The sequence below is a fragment of the Stenella coeruleoalba genome, assembly GCF_951394435.1.
Source record: "Stenella coeruleoalba genome assembly, chromosome: 8".
Taxonomy (NCBI): Eukaryota; Metazoa; Chordata; class Mammalia; order Artiodactyla; family Delphinidae; genus Stenella; species Stenella coeruleoalba.
Genome location: NC_137154.1, coordinates 39,767,066 through 39,783,068, shown reverse-complemented (window position 1 = coordinate 39,783,068; position 16,003 = coordinate 39,767,066). Strand labels below are relative to the sequence as shown.

At 46.8% G+C, this 16,003-nt stretch overlaps 1 long non-coding RNA gene across 4 annotated transcripts in view; it reads left to right on the top strand.

The window, feature by feature from the left end:
• LOC307190202 overlaps positions 1–16,003 on the top strand; it is a 468,185-nt gene that overhangs the window by 435,988 nt on the left and 16,194 nt on the right. For all 4 annotated transcript variants that reach the window (XR_013829439.1, XR_013829440.1, XR_013829441.1 and 1 more), the window contains one exon: positions 14,100–14,198. This is a non-coding gene — a long non-coding RNA (uncharacterized lncRNA). The remainder of the gene's footprint in view (positions 1–14,099; positions 14,199–16,003) is intronic.

The following is a 16,003-nucleotide window of genomic DNA, read 5'->3' as shown; positions in this document are numbered from 1 at the left end:
TACCAGAGTTAAGGCCAGCTAAAACTGCCTGATAAAGTTCCACCCCTTCCCTGTCTTATAAGATCTCAATGTCCATACATAATGGAGGGTGGGGTTAGGATTCTTTGAATGGAAACTTTCTAGACAGAAGCACAGGAGGGCAGAAACAGACTCCTTAGCACTACGATACTTCAAGAGATGAAGTGAAAGACTGGCCAGTGACATGTGCTAACCCCAATCAGCAAAAGAAAGGGGTCTCTATGTCCAAGACACAGGCTGGAGTGTGTGTGTGCTCTAAAAGGGGGAGGGGGCGTGTGTAGGGAGGTGGTGGCCAAACCTGCTTCAAAGTACACCACCAAAAACCTTGTGCCACCGCCCACCCCACCAATAGTGGCTTCTCTGAACCATGATGTCTTCATTCTCATAAAAGCTCACCACTCTGACAGAGAAAGAAATTGCCCAGAGCCAAAGCATCAGTTAGCTCTCAAAGAGCTCCAAGATAATAACTGGGCTTTACTGAGCTCTTACCACGTGCCAGGCCCCATTCCAGGTATGATTCGGTCCTTACGCCATGGAATCCATACAACTACTCTCGGAGGTAGGTACCATTTATTATCCCCATTTTACAGTTAAGGAAACCAAAGCACAGAGAGGTTAACACAGATTACAGAGCTTGAGGTCACACAGCTAGGAAGTGACCAAGCTGGGATTCGAGCCCAGCAAGCTTGGCTCTAGCACTGAGAGCTTGTCTACCTCACCACACTGCCTCACCTGTGCTTAATTCTATCAGAGCCCTCAAGCCAGTGTGTTGCCCTTTTCTGTTCTGCCCTTGGTCATGAGCTCCTTGAAGGCAGACACCACATCTTAAAAAATATGACTCTAGTAGGCGTTCAGTAAATGCTGAGTTGGACCGATGCGTTTAAGCAATCCTTATAAGGCTTGCACTATTGCAGAGGAGAAAGGTGACTAGGAAAAAGAATATTTGTTGAACTCTTGCCATGTAAACAGCACCATGCCAAGAATATTGCATTTATTTCCCCCCTTAATTCCTTAGAATTCTCTGAGAGGTAAATACCCTTATTAGCCCAGTTTTGCAGAAGAGAAACTGAGGCACAGAAAATTTAAGTGGCGTGGACAAGCCCCCACAGCTAGGATTCTCATCTAGACATTTGACGTTGCCCATGCACTTAATTATGACCCGAGGTATTGCTCTGGGCTACAATGGGCTACAGGAATGAGGCAGGACAACGAACAGTCTAAGGAGGAGGAGATGCTTTCCAGCCAGAGGATCAAGGAAGTCATTTTGGAGGAAGCGGCATGTGGCCTAGATCTTGAAGGATGGGTAGGATCTGGACATGCAGAGATGGCAGGGTGGGCATTGCATGCAGAGGAAATTGTGCGAGCAAACACACAGGCAGAAAAATGCAGCATGTGCAAGAAAATTAGAATTCTCTTCACTTGGCTGCAGGATGAGTGAAGAGGAATGACTGAGGTTCAGTCAGGAAGGAAGATGGGAGCCAAACTGAGGAGAGTTTGAATGATAAGCCTGATGGAGTTACTAGGCAATAGGGAGCCATTGAATGCTTTTGAAGAAGGAGTGATATATTAGAGCTGTGCTTGGGATGACTTAGCAATCAGAAGGAGGGTAGTTGAAGGCAGGGAGACAGGGGCAGGATAAAGAGCAATTAGGACTCCTAGAAAAATGAGCCCAGGGTCTTAACCAGGCAGGGAGAGGAGAGAATGGAAGTAATAGATAATCTGAAGCCAGAACCCATTACTTAGCTCTGGGTAAGGTGTGAGAGCTGTGATGGAGGAAGGAGTTAAGAGAGATGTTAAGATTTTCCTCGGGACTCAGAGAATGACAGTTCTCTTAGCAGAAGACGTGTACGTGGGAACTCAGACCTTGTCAGGGCTGGTGGGTGAGTGAGGCTAATGAGGCGAACCCCTCACACTGAGAGCATCTCCTAAAGGGTCAAATCTAAATTCCAGGCCATCTGCCCCCTCAGCCAGGAGAGCTCCAATTGGTTAGTCAGGGCTCCACTTCCACTGCTTAAGCAAATTCTCCTTCTAGATTTGATTTATGCGGGGCAGTGTATATCCGATATTCATGTCAGGCATCAATAGCTGCCCGACACACACACACACACACACACACACACACACGCACGCACGCACGCACGCCCACCACAATTAATGACCAGCAGCTTAATGAAACCCCCTCCTCTGTGTGAGCATTAGCGAGTTGATCCAGTAATAGAAGACAAGCCGTACAAATTGAAAACTAAAAACTTCCAGATTTCATCCTGCTTTTCCTTATGTCACTTATTTTATGCTGCATGAATTGGATATTAGTTTCCCCGTTTCGCTGAAATGTCGGATCACTGGGGTAGCTTGAGCAGACTCAATTTCGCTTCGAGTAATAGAGTGAGATTATTCAAAATTATTTCCAGTGGGCTGAGCCTGCCTGTTCCTTCTGTTATGAGAATAGAAGTAAACAACTCGCCACCCTCCTCGCAAGCTGACATCCTTGACACGGCGCCCCTTTGCCTAGCTCCTTAATCGCCAGAGCATTTTGGTTTTAGCCACGCTCAATTAATTCATCCAGGAAAGGGTCCAGTCAGAAAGAGTTGATTTAAAGTGAGATAAACTGGGCATCTGCTTGGAAAACCAGATGATCCCAAATATGTCTTTCAGAGTAAGAAAATGAAGAGCTCTCTCCACGTTTAGAGCAGTAACTTCTCAGCAGCATTTTCTTTTTCCTTGAGAGTTGAAGCAGTAGCAGTGGCTGAAGTGATCAGTGGGCTTCCTCTCCTGGAGTGTGATGGGGCTGTGCTCCTGGGGCTGAAGAGACCTCCAAGCCACCCACCACCTCCGCTTGCCTCTGAGTCTGGCAGGATCAGGTGAGAAGGGGTGGGAGTCAGAGTAGGGTTTTTATCCGCAACTAGATACACAGCTGGTCCCTCTCGCCACTGAACACAAAAGAGCTGAGCTAGCACATGGGAAAGTGGGATGTCAACATTTTTTGCTCAAATTTGATAAGCAGCGGAAGATTAGCACCTTCCTCAAGTCTCTGTTTCCAACAATGTTCCTTTCAAGGCATCCAAATCTGGCAGAAAATCCAGACCCTACAGACAGCCCTGAAGCTTGTGGGGAGAGGAGAAGGGTGGGAGGAATCTAGCATGGGAGGGAAGATATATGGTGACAAACCCCAAACCCACAGCTTTAAATGCAGCAACGTTCACTTGGGGGATGAAGGAAGCTCTACCACGTGGATTTTCCACCGTGGGAGCCCTCCTTGGGCTGGTTTCAGGGTGTTCCCAGCTAAGAAAGGAGGCCAGACAGCAAAGCATCTGTCCAGTGGGCAGGCAGACCCAGGCCCCTGGTGGCCTCGAGTCACCCCGGGCATCCTGCTTCACTGTGCCGAAAGCATTACATGGCACAAACGAGCTGCGGAAATCAGGGACCAATCAGAGCATTAAAAACAGGCTTTTCTGGGCTCCCAGGGAAGGCTAGGATTTCGGCTCTGCTGCCATCTCCTCACATTTTCCACTGATGTCACCCCAGGCAAATAATTGGTGGAGAGGAGACTTAAAGGGGAAGAGAGGGGCTGTGTGAACAGAGCAGCAGGATGGAGAGAAAAACAGGGCTGGGACTGGCCCCAGCTGTGACCATGGGGATCTCACCCTCACTTGGGAAACAGGCATGCGGGCCAGCCATTTGCTGCAAAATGAAACCTTTCTCTTGTTCCTTGATCAAAAACATGCTAGAGAAGTTTGCTTCTCTCAGGAGTGGAGAGACTGCTTCTCGCCAGCCCTGGCCATGGCTCCCACTGTCCCAGACCATGCTCCCACTGGTGCAGCCAGCACACACAAGGCTGCTGATCGGAAAGGGGGTTCTGGCCCTGCCTCTACTGCCCTGTGCGATGCTGGGAGATCCTGGGCCCTCTCTGGCCTCTGCTGCAATGAGTGTGCTTGGCCTTCAACTTTGACTGGGTAATCAGCTGTTCAGTGAACTTCTTCAAACCAGCTGAAATTCAAGAAATATTAATTAAATGTCTCCTATGTGCCAGGCATTGTGCTAGATACCTTCACATTAATCACCGACGTATTTATTTTTAAAAAATTATGAGTGGCCTGTGTTGTGTGATCACTTTGCTAAGCTAGGGGTGGGGGGTGAGGGTGGATAAAGCAATAAGCAAGACAGATGCCTCTCTTACCTCTCAGAGCTTATGTTCAAACTCCCCCATTCACACCTGGCAATACCATGATATAGTATATTAGCTGCATTTTACAAATGAGATGATAGCAGCTCAGAGAGGTAGAGTGACTTGCCCAAGGTCACAGAGCACTCAAGAGCAGAGTCAGGAGAGGAAAATCGGTCTTCTGGCTTTAAACTCACATCTTTTCCCATTATGCCATCCTGAATTCCCATGCACAGAGTAGCAGGAGATGCTGAAACAATCTCACCAGCCATCAGGAAGAAAGGAGAGACAGAGGGAAGAGAGAGGGAGAGAGAGTGGGAGGGAGGGGAGAGAAGAGAGTCAGCTTCTGCTTTGAAATTCTCACAGCAAAATATTTCTTTAAATGCTGTCTCCAGCCATCACTCTCCAAGAGGCCAAAGCTCTGACCTGCCCACATTCTATTCCTCTATTCCAAATGTTTCTTATACCAACCAGGCAAGAAATGCTGAAGAGGCCGACCAAAAAACTAAGGCTCTAATAATAATAATAGGCTTACATTAAACCAAATACAGTCATTCTGAAATGACCTAAGAGAAATAGCAGAGGAGAAATGCCCCTGGGCTCACACTCTGTTTATGCACCGTACATTATACCTTTTCATCACAATTACCTAAAGTGGTACATTTGTACTTCCATAATGTATGGAATTCATTACATAGTTTTGCAATGAAATTATCACACTGTGCCTGGGACATCTGCACCCTGTCATACATCATTCTATTCATTTCTAGTTAATTTAATCCCAATATCTGCCCACATGATAAGACAGATGTTCAGCTACACTGCAGCTTCAGTGGTTTTCTGCCTTGAAGAAACTTGAAGCCGTTGAAAGAAATGACATCTTTCAGACACAAAGCTTACAGTATTACGAAGTTTGGGGGTTTTGCCACTTGACTATTACCAACTTTATTATCGTTGGTCTATCGCAGTAACCTCTGCCATGAGGATCAACATGTGAGATTAACAGAGGCATAAGTCTAATGGGAGTATTTCTACAAGTATTTCTATAGCCACTGAAGATGAATCCCCATCAAAACTGGTTTAAGAATATCTGCGTGTCACTCAAGTAGAAAGAAAATCTAGACATTTCACACGTTATATTAGTCACATTTGCTGTTCACGGGGAGAGGGAAGGAGGCCATTGCTGCTTGAGTTTTTAACCGTTGGCCAGCATCAGTCTGGACGCCTGGCTCACATGATCTCCTCCACTCTGCATTGCCATCCTGGGAGGTGACCACTATGTGACTTCCCCACCAGAGTCTGTGACTTGTATCCCTCCATGACTTCCACTACTTCCCTGATCAAGTGCCCCATATGAGCAAGTGCACGGGCCTTGGAGACCGCTCTCTGTGGGTGTGAATTATGGCTCTTCCACTCACTGTCTGGGTAACTTAGGGTGAGTTACTCAACCCCCTCGGAGCCTCGAATTCAATATTTGCATAAGGTAAATAATGACAATTATTTCATAGTGATGTGACGATTAAGTGAGATAATACCTGTAAAGTATTGAGCACAGGGCTTAGCTCAATAATATCAATAATACTTTTAACAATAAAAGTAGCACTTTTCATATAGGAAAAATGTCTCGCATAGTTCCTACATGGTGGGTAGCCTCCAAGGATGTTACAGACATTATTCCACAATAAATCCTGTTATACGGAAAATAATTTTTACTCCCCAGAAGCCCCAAGTTAAAATCATTTTTGATTTTTTGTGATGGTCAAGTACTGTCCTTATTAGATCACAAAAATATTGCCGTGGACCCTGGAATTCTGTGTGCATTAAAGCAGCTTTAGGTAAGGGAGTCAGAGTGAAATAAAAACATCATCTGGAGCAGGGACAGAAGGGCATAAATGCATCATTTGTACAGCCTTCAAGTAGGCTGTCCCCTGAGGACCGAAGGAATCATTGCACTATAGAAAAAGAAACATTGTTTCCAACTCCATTTATTTAAGAAACATTCAGTGAGTAGTGAGCCCCAGCTAAATGCCAGAAACTGTGCTGGGCTATTTCGTGAGACAGGACTGATAAAGATACAGATTCTGTATTAATATGATCATGATGATACTTATATTGTATATGTACATTATATATATATACACATATACATATTTTTATATGTGCTATCATTTTAGTATAGGGATATATTTTAGAACAAAATCAGGGACTAGCTCATGGGTCTAGACGGGCCTCTTCATATTTTGAGATCCCCTACTACCTTAGCAGGCAAGTTGCAGACATGACGCTTAGGAGGTATAATGTAGCTTTGCAAGAGAACCTTGCAAATCCAACCTGTTGAACTTTGTCAGCAGAAAACTTTCGACCTCCTTTTTCCACCATCTGGCGAAATATCGTTCAATATAGGCTTTCCATTCTCTGTTCTTACTTCTTTTCTGTTCTGCTCTGAACTCCCTTATTTATATACTCATGCATTTATGGCTCTTATCTTCTTCATTGTACTTTAAACAGACCTTCTAAATACATACATGTATACAGTGTTTTCCTTAATTTTCTTCCTTCTAACTTGGTCATAGGCACAGGGAGTAGCTTTTTGTTTGTTTCACTGAAGGAGTGCTTCAAGTCTGGCTCTATCTGCCACCCAATTCCACCACTGAAATTTACTCCTTCTTGAGGTGCTCTTCAGTGACCTTGAGAGGAATGGTACACTCAACAGCTAACCTACAGAGGACCTGTAGTCAGGGAAGGGACAAGGAAGGTACATACACTGTCTCTGTTTTCTCTCATTTAATAAGAAGTCAGAAGGCATGTGGCACGGGGTGGGCCAGTAGGAGATAATGATTCAAACACTGAGCCAAAATGGATTAAGTGTCTCAGTGTTTGAGATGCTGGACAATGTTATGGGAGGTGGGGCGTGGGAATGGAATTCACCCTCAGGCAAGCAATCCTGACCACCAGGCCTTCCCAGCCAGCAGAATCAATGAAAAGCCAAGATACAGAATGACCTGGTTCCCTGGCCAGAGTCAGGAGTCCTGTTCCTGCGATGGCTGCCCTACATGGTATAGAATATCAGAGATGAAAGTGGCCTTAGGGATAGCTAGTCCAATCCTCTTTTACAGAAGAGAAACATGAGACTGAAAAGTATCTGTTTCCTAATCTAACACCTCTTCTCCCTGTACGCATCCTTTTGTCTTTGTGTCCCAAATGCCTAGCCCAGTGGTAGGCCCGTGGCAGAAGCTCAGTGACAGTTCAATGAACTAAAGTGAGGCAAGGCCCAGAGAGCTCCAAGGGCTTACCACATAGTGACAGAGTCCTCAATGGAACCCAGATTCCCCAGCCCAGATGCCCTTATTCCTGGTTCTGGTCACCAGACAGATTCACCTTCCCAGAGCCATGAACCCAGAACGCCTTGTGGTCAGGAATGACATGCTGGAGGGCCAGTCTTATCTCTTCCATCACTCACCATATTGCTCATCATTCCAAGCCCTGCCACATGTACCTCATCAGGAATCCAAGGTCCAGTCCCTTTGCTCTCTAGGTGTGTTTTTCACCATCTGTAGCTTGAGGGGATTGGTCTACATCACTTGAATATATGTTCCAAGACTATATATTTCTGTTCACTTCTGAGTCCCCAGTACCCATCACATAGTAGGTTCTTCACAAATATATATAAATATAAATGAACAAGTGAATGAATAAACCAGGCATTCAAGGAGGTTTCAGCTCGTGGGCCAACAACTATTAGAAACAAATTCCTAGAGTTCTGTTTAAGAAGATATCTAGGGCAGTTCCTGGGCTTTCTGGGAAAGAAGGTTGTAATTAATTAGTAAGACCTGGCCTGGGCTCAGGGACACATGGTATGGCTCGGGTATTCACTGTCGCCAGACAACATAATTAGGTGGTGCGAAGAAGAGAGTAAGGAGAGGGTGCATTGTGGTTTTACAGAAGGACACAAAGAGTGAAAATAAGAACCAAATGTGAGATGAAAAATAAAAGCCACTGTCTTCCACCTCCAAATGACTCTGCTGACGACGCCGAGTCATCGGCATCCTTGGCGTTCTAAGTGGCGTTTCCCTTCTGCCCACATTTGGCTTTCACTCGAGGCCTAGCTAAGTGCTCCCATGAGCCCCCGGTATCTCTGATGTCTAAGTGGCGGAATCTGATCACACTGGCAGCAACATTTCCAAACAAGAGTGGAGCCCTGCCTGGAGACTGGTTCTGGTTACAAGGAGATACCTAGCTCAGGCTCTGGAGTCAAACAGATCTGGCTTCAGCAACCAGCTCTGCAAATGATGCCTTGCTTGACACAGTTACAAGCTGCATATCTTCTTTGTGCAAAATGGAAAAACTTACAATGCTACCACACCTTAGGAGTGGACAAAATGAAACAATCCCTTTAAAGGGATTAGCGTGCTTTGTACCTTTGGGTCAGGATATCGTCGTCTCCCTAACTCTCTTCTGCTTTAGGCCAGCCATTTATAAGCAGCACCAATATTGCTCCCAAAGAGCCACCATTGCTTAAGTGGATGGAAAAAAGGGGTCTCTCCTCTGTGGTTTGCTGCAACAGTAGCTACTTTTCCTAGATCCTGGAAGCCAGCTTAATATTGAGTTCCCTGGCTGGGGGCCTCCAGATAAGCCCTGAGCATACTGAACTCCAGCTGTTGAGCTGAGGAACAGCTGGAAATTACACAATTGACACCTAAATGGAGGCGGTGATCCCTGCACAATCACCTCTCGATTACCTGCACAGAACTTCTGCCTCAGCCGTGCTGATTCTTCTGTGGTTGCCCAGGCCCGTGCTGACTTCCCAAGCTGGTCTGGTGTCTGTATGGTGCTGGTCATGGTGGGCTGTGTGTGTGTGTGTGTGTGTGTGTGTGTGTGTGTGTGTGTGTACAGAGCTGACTATATGCATAGTCAAATTCATATGCAGCCTGGGGAGTGCATATTGATTTTTATCATCTGTGCCTCTGCTTCCTTATCAAGAAACCCAGAGCATTCCTCCAAATAGTCATACACTGGGCAGAGCAAAACCATTCTTGGTTACTTTTCAGCCCTGGGGCCTGTACCAGCGATTGTTCCTGAGACTCTGTCGGGGGTGGGGGGTAGGGGGGAAGAATGGCGCGATAGGAAAAGCATAAACTTCCGCTATGGCCAAGTCCAATTCCCAGCTCTGTCATGTCCAGCTCTACGACCTTGGGCAAGTTATTTATTTTCTCTGTCTTACAGAATCCTTTCCCAAGGTCACATTTGGGATTCCTGATTCTAAAGCCCTTCAGTCCAGCCCCTGGGTGATAGTGCCTTTCACCCTTCTGCACCAATCTAACCTCATCCCATACAGGTATCTGCACCTACAGGCCTCGCCTACATCCCTCCATCCCACCCCGCTAGCACTCCCTCCAAAACAAACCGGGGATGTCTTTGTGGTCCAGATAGAGACGGAAGCCAGTCTGTCTTTTCCTTATAAAAGGCAAGGGAAAGCAAATAAGCTTTGATGGTATAATTACTACCTGCCAAGGGCCCTAGTTGCTGAGACATCCACCAAGCGTCATTCCTGATTTATAGATGAGGTTTCTGAGAATCACAGAGGTAGAATGACTTACCTGCTTCGGTGGCCAGCCAGGGTAGAGAAGCAGCATCTCAGACAGATGGCAACATTGCGAAACACTGGCCTGAAGCTCACCCCCTAATTCTGTGGCAGTGACCTGGGAGGAGGCCTGTGAGGGTGACCACAGACCCAAGGTGACCGCAGGAGCAGGACTTCAGTTGGACCTGGAAGGAACTACATGGCAGAAACCAGAACAAGTGGGAAGGAAAGGCTCTGTGTCCCCACATCGCCCTGCCAAGGAGGGGAGGGATGGGACAGGCGACTGGGGAGTGAGGAAGGCTGGAATGAGGCTGGGGACTTCCCCCATTAGTTTTCATTGCGATTGAGACCTATCGCCTGGCTTCCTTGAAGCACCAGAAAGAGCCCCATCTTCCATGTGCATTCAGAGAATATGTATCGGGTGTGTGCTCTGGCCAGGCAATTGTTTGACTCAGGGGATACAACAGTGAGCAAGACAGAAAAGGTCCCTGCCACAGGGGCTCTCGTTCCTGTGAAACCAGACAGATGATAAACACATGGATTGGTGGTTCTGACCTTGGGCTGGTATTGCCTGCCAGGTGGGACGTCTCATGTTCGTGGGAGATATGGGGCAGGGCGGTGGGGGGAGGGTTGGTTGTCATAAAGACTCTCCCTCCCCACCTCATCCTCACTCTGGCATTCAGGCTGGGAATGGGAAATGCCGAGCGTGCTGCAATGAAAGACTTGTTTCTGCATGGTGAAGATTTGCCCTGCTCCAAATGCCAGAAGCACCCTGGTTGGGGACACTGTAGTTGGAAACACATAAAGAAAAAGAGGACTCTAGACAGTGAAAAATGCTGTACAGGAAAGAAACAGGATAATGAGATAGAGGGGCCAATGGGATCTATTCTGCATTGGATGATGTAGTAGGTTGAATAAGATGTCCCTGTCCTAATGTCCAGAACCTGTGAATGTGAACCTTATTTGGAAAAAGGGGCTTTGCCGATGTGCTGAGTTAAGGATCTTGACATGAAAACATCACCCTGCATGAACCAGGTGGGCCTTAAATCCAATGACATGTGTCTTTATAAGATAATTGCAGAAGGATATTTGAGTCAGACAGCAGAGGAGACACAGACACACAGAGGTGACAGTCATGTGAAGATGATGGCAGAGATTGGAGTGGTGTGTCTACAAGCCAAGATGGCCCCAGCCATCAGAAGTGAGGAGAGACGTGGAACAGGTCCCTCCCCAGAGCCTCTGCAGAGAGTGGGGCCTCCGGAACTATAAGAGCCAATGAATCTAAGGAGGTCACAGTTATGCTGAGACCTGACTGCTAGGAGGGACCAGCCACACAGAGAGACACCAACACACTCCACAAACTTATGTCTCTAGAAATGAGGAGAAACAATGTCCCCAGGTCAAAAAGGTCCATGCAAGGGGCAGAATAGAGTATCTTAACTGTATGGGCCCAGACCTGATTCCTGGGGTTTCAATCCTGGCTTGACTAATGAGTAGCTGGGTGACTGTGGGCAAGTTGTGATCTGAGCCTCTTTTCCTCATCTGGAAACAAGCTTAATAGTGTGCTCCTCCTGAGTTGAAAGGAATGGGTTAACAATCCTTAACTCCATGCTTGGCACAGAGCGTAAGCTCTCAATAAATGTTAGCATAATCACTATTATTAGTGTTATTATTTCAATTTGAAGTCACAAATGGCCATAATTCTCTTTCTTGATCACAAAGACTTAAGTGGGAAGGCGGAAGCTGTTTGTAAAACTATGGAAGAACCACCTTTGGCCAGCTGAGTCTTCAGGATGGAGGCTTCCCATTTCAAGTCCGCAGTCTTGATGGGGGCGAGAAGGTGGCCACCAGCTCACAGCTCCTGGGAGGACAGGGCCAGAGGATGACAGCTCGGTTGGAGGTGCACACGGCTTGCAGATTCCTGCCTTTCTGAGATCTGCATACGTGCCACCCAGCTCCCCCTTTAAAGGCATAAAGCTGCCTGATAAACAGATAACTGACAGATCTCTGATCTTGCACCTGAGGGCCAGAGGGAAGGGAGAGGCCCACTGTGGCTCCCTTTACAGGAGCCGAGGAGCTGGCTTGGCACGCGCAGTCCTGCACCACACCCTCCCCTCTTCAAGCATTTGAGGGCTCCAAGAAGTGTCTCCTGGTGCAGAAGAAGAGGCTTCAAGAGGAGGGGCTGCTGTCCTCTGCAAGTCACTCTCAGAGAGGCGCCACACTGATTCCCAGCCTGCAATCGGCAAGTCCATGCACTGTGCCCCTCCCCACTCCAACACAAGGCTGGACAAGGTCACGTTGGGTCCCCGTGGGATCAGCTGAGAGAAGATGCCAGCCTCAGGCTGAGGAGGGGAGGCCACTGGGACATGTTGAGGGCTGAACAAAGGTTGAGGTGAGGGCTTCCCTGTTGGCGCAGTGGTTGAGAGTCCGCCTGCCGATGCAGGGGACACGGGTTCGTGCCCCGGTCCAGGAAGATCTCACATGTCGCAGAGCGGCTGGGCCCGTGAGCCATGGCCGCTGAGCCTGCGCGTCTGGAGCCTGTGCTCCGCAACAGGAGAGGCCACAGCAGCGAGAGGCCCGCATACCGCAAAAAAAAAAAAAAAAAAAAGGTTGAGGTAAGGACTTGATTAGGAGGCAGATTCATTTAGCACACGAGTAGTCATGGTGGACTGGCTACATTCCAGATCTGTGCTAGGTTCTGGGATAGAAATATAAGCTGAATTAGACAGGCCCACCCTCCTGGAGCTGATGCTCCAGTGCAAATCTGAGTCTAACCTAATAATGGCACAATTGCAAGTCAGATCAGCTTGCTCAGGCCACTCCAGTTTCCCCAGTGCTCCCCCTGGGGCTTCTTGGCATGCTCCAGACCCCCCTAGACTCTGCAGTTAGCCCTCAAAGTCCAGCCCTGATCTCCACCAGCCAGACACGTGACTCTTTCCGCTGTGTTTCTGTCCTGGGCCCAGAGAGGGGTCTCCCCTTGTAACTCTCTCTGGCCTTAGTCTCTGAATTAGTCTTTCCCTCCAAGATGTGCAAATTGTTTTCCTCTTTATGGGTTTTCCAAAAGAGAAAAGGTAACAATTACTTAAACAAGAGGAGACTGATCACTTTTAAACCGAAAATTCTGTACTTATCAAGCACAGATAAGTTTCCAGGTGTGGGCTGAGTGTACCACCAAGATTCACACAAACATTCCACCCTTTTTTTCTCTCATAGTTATAAGGTTGTCAGGTGCTGGCTTCTGTTCCCCAGAGTGCAGCCAAAAACGATAACTCAGAGGCTCATTTCTGCTGATGAGGTGAAAAAAAAACACTCCCCAGTTCTAGACTGCCAACAATTCCAAAGGTTCCTTTGCTTATGTTAATTTTACTATTTCTACAGAGTAGGAAGAGTTGCCATTTTAAAAAGTGTCTGACTGTTTATACACTGGTCAGTCCCACCATGGAGGCAGGCACCCTTAACGGTGGCTGGCAAACAAGGGTGGTTATGCAAATCCGGTAATTATCATGATTTGAGGTAACAGGATCATTTGGGATTGGCTGCTGCCTTTGACAATGGGTGGCATTACCAGCAGGCCTGAAAGCTAATATGGTTCTAAGATTAAAGTATCACATGCAGGGTTATGAGTAAAAGTGTACCTTATTCTCTATTGTTTGCCAAGACATCTCCCAGTATCTCTTAGGGCTGAGAACTAAGATTAAGTTCTGGATTACAAAGGTCCACCGATGGGCACGCCATCTCAGGTATTTCAAGTGCCAGACTTGTGTGTATGAATGTGCGAACGGTATGTACGAGTGTGTGTGTGTGTTACATGTATGCAGTATACATAATAAGCATTAGAAATGGGCTTTGTAGACTGCCTCCCATCTACCTGACAAAGATTAGAAGGTCCAGGTCCATGCACTCGGACATACAGACGTAAATAAGACACAAAGAATTCACACCTAGTCAGGGAGACTCAGTAGGTGCACAAATAACGATGGCACACAGCATCACAGGAGTGTCGTGAATGAGGTCCAACCAGAACAACACAGGATTCTGGAGGGAGGGGAAAACATTACCTCTGGTTGAATTCATGGGGCCTCAGAGGTTTCATCTGTCTTTGAGTGTTTCACTGTACAGGTGAGGTCCTTTTAAGCAGACTGCATGGCATGGACAAAGGTGTGGAGGGGTAAGGGAGGAGAAAGGTCAGAGAACGGTGAGACAAGCCGTCATGAAACCCGTCGCAGGTAACAGGTGCTCATTTCAGGGGCGTCTCCTGGAGACTTCATCCTAAAGCACCCTTTGCATCCTTCAACCCGTCACTTCCACTTCTTAAACATTCTTCATTCTCCTTCTCAGCTGTAATGACTATAACAGCATCTCCACCTGGACTCCTACAGGAGCTTTAACTGCCCTGCAAGTGGTCAGGCCAGGCTTCAGGACCGGCTACCTGAGGAGGTAACAAGACCCTAATCCCCATAAATATTTAAGCCAAGGGAGAACATCTCCTTTTCTGAAATATTATAAATAACACATTTCTGGACATTATAAACCAAAACAGGGAGCAAATATTAGTTGTTGATGTTAGGGTGGTAGCAGTCACATAATGGATGACGACATAGGGAATGTGTTCATCACAGGAGGGGGTGGACTAGAGACTCATCAACCTGAGAAAAGGAAGCTGGTTTCCAAGAGAATAAGTGACTGGCTCAAGGTCATCCAGCTAATGAATGGTGGGACCCACATCTTCTGAGTCGTTTTCGCAGCCCGTGCTGCCTAAATAGTGTTGAACATTCAAACCTAAGAACGATATCCATTTCCATCTGCCTAAATAAATGACAATTTTCTAAAAATGGCACTACTGGGTGTTAGCACTGATGTTAGAAATCCCAAAGTTAAAAACAGTTTTCAAACATGCTGGATTTTTCCTTCAAAAGTTGTGTTCAGATGATTCTGTAATTTGGGCAATTAATGCACTCTCATTATGTGTCCCTTGACACTGACTTCCTGTCCGTTTGGAGACGTCTAGTGTAGCAGTTGAGGACTCTGGAACTTAATATCCTGGTTTTGATCGACACACTAAGGTAAAGGGCCTTAAGCAGGATTCTTAACCTTTCTGTATCTCAGTTTTCTCATCTAGAAAATAGTGATAAAAACAGTACCTAGCTTATAAGATTGTCGTGAGGATAAAAAGAGTTAGTACATATTAATAGTTAGAACAGTGCCTGGCATGTGCTAAGAGTATAATAAAAGCTTGCTACTATTATCATCATCAGTAATTTTGTTATTTTACATGGCGGAAGCTCTCAACCCCTATATTAATGGCTCAGAACTGATCAGAATCACACATGCCACAAACGATCCTTGTCCGTGCATCTCTACTCCTTGTGACTAGAGCTGGGTGACTCAAAACCCTAAATCAATTAGGGTCCAGGCACAGAAAGAGGTGGCATACTCAAGCAGGTAATGGAGGAACTATTTATAGAGGTGTGGGAAGGTCTGAAAGGCCAAGTGGATAGGGGTGTGGTCGGGGGAGCCAAAAGAGGGAGCTAGAACTGTCAAAGGGTCACCTGATAGGAGCTGCAGCCTTCAGAAAGGGGTGTAACCGCCCACGGTACCCTGGCAGAGGCAGAGCCAGGCCCCATGTTCCATCCTCCCGCTGGTGCTTCCGTTGACCAACCACAGCCAGAGGGCAAGAGAGTCTGTAAAGCAGTCAAGAGAGTTAGCCTCCTGGGGCACGGAGCTGGACAGAGACTGGTGGAAGGGCTGGAGGGGCCCATGGGGAATATCCAGCACAAGATCCTTTCTCACTTTGCTATGATGTCCTATAGAAAATGTACCAATGATAGCAATACAAACCTAACCATAATTAGGGGGATAGGAGTTGTTCCTTAAGCCTTCCCAACTGGAACGTGACTTTTGAAAAACTTTTTGGCTCAGTATTTTCCATACAATATTAAATCCTACTAGAGTTTTGTTGCAATTAGACTAGTGAACTAAATGAAACACACACCAGACTGCAAAAGATAAGAGACTTGGCACCTAAATTCTGAGTTTAAATATCAGCTCTACTCCATGTCACCGGAATGACCCTGGGGACTGAATGAACTAAATGCAGTGAGAACAGGTGAAGTAAGATATGAGAAACAGCGTAAGCAACAGGTCTTGATGAATGCCTACATGTTGGGGGTATGTACTGAAGGGTAAGGTGGAAGAAGCCAGGAAGATGGCGAAGCCATGGACCGAGTTAGGGGATCCAGGGG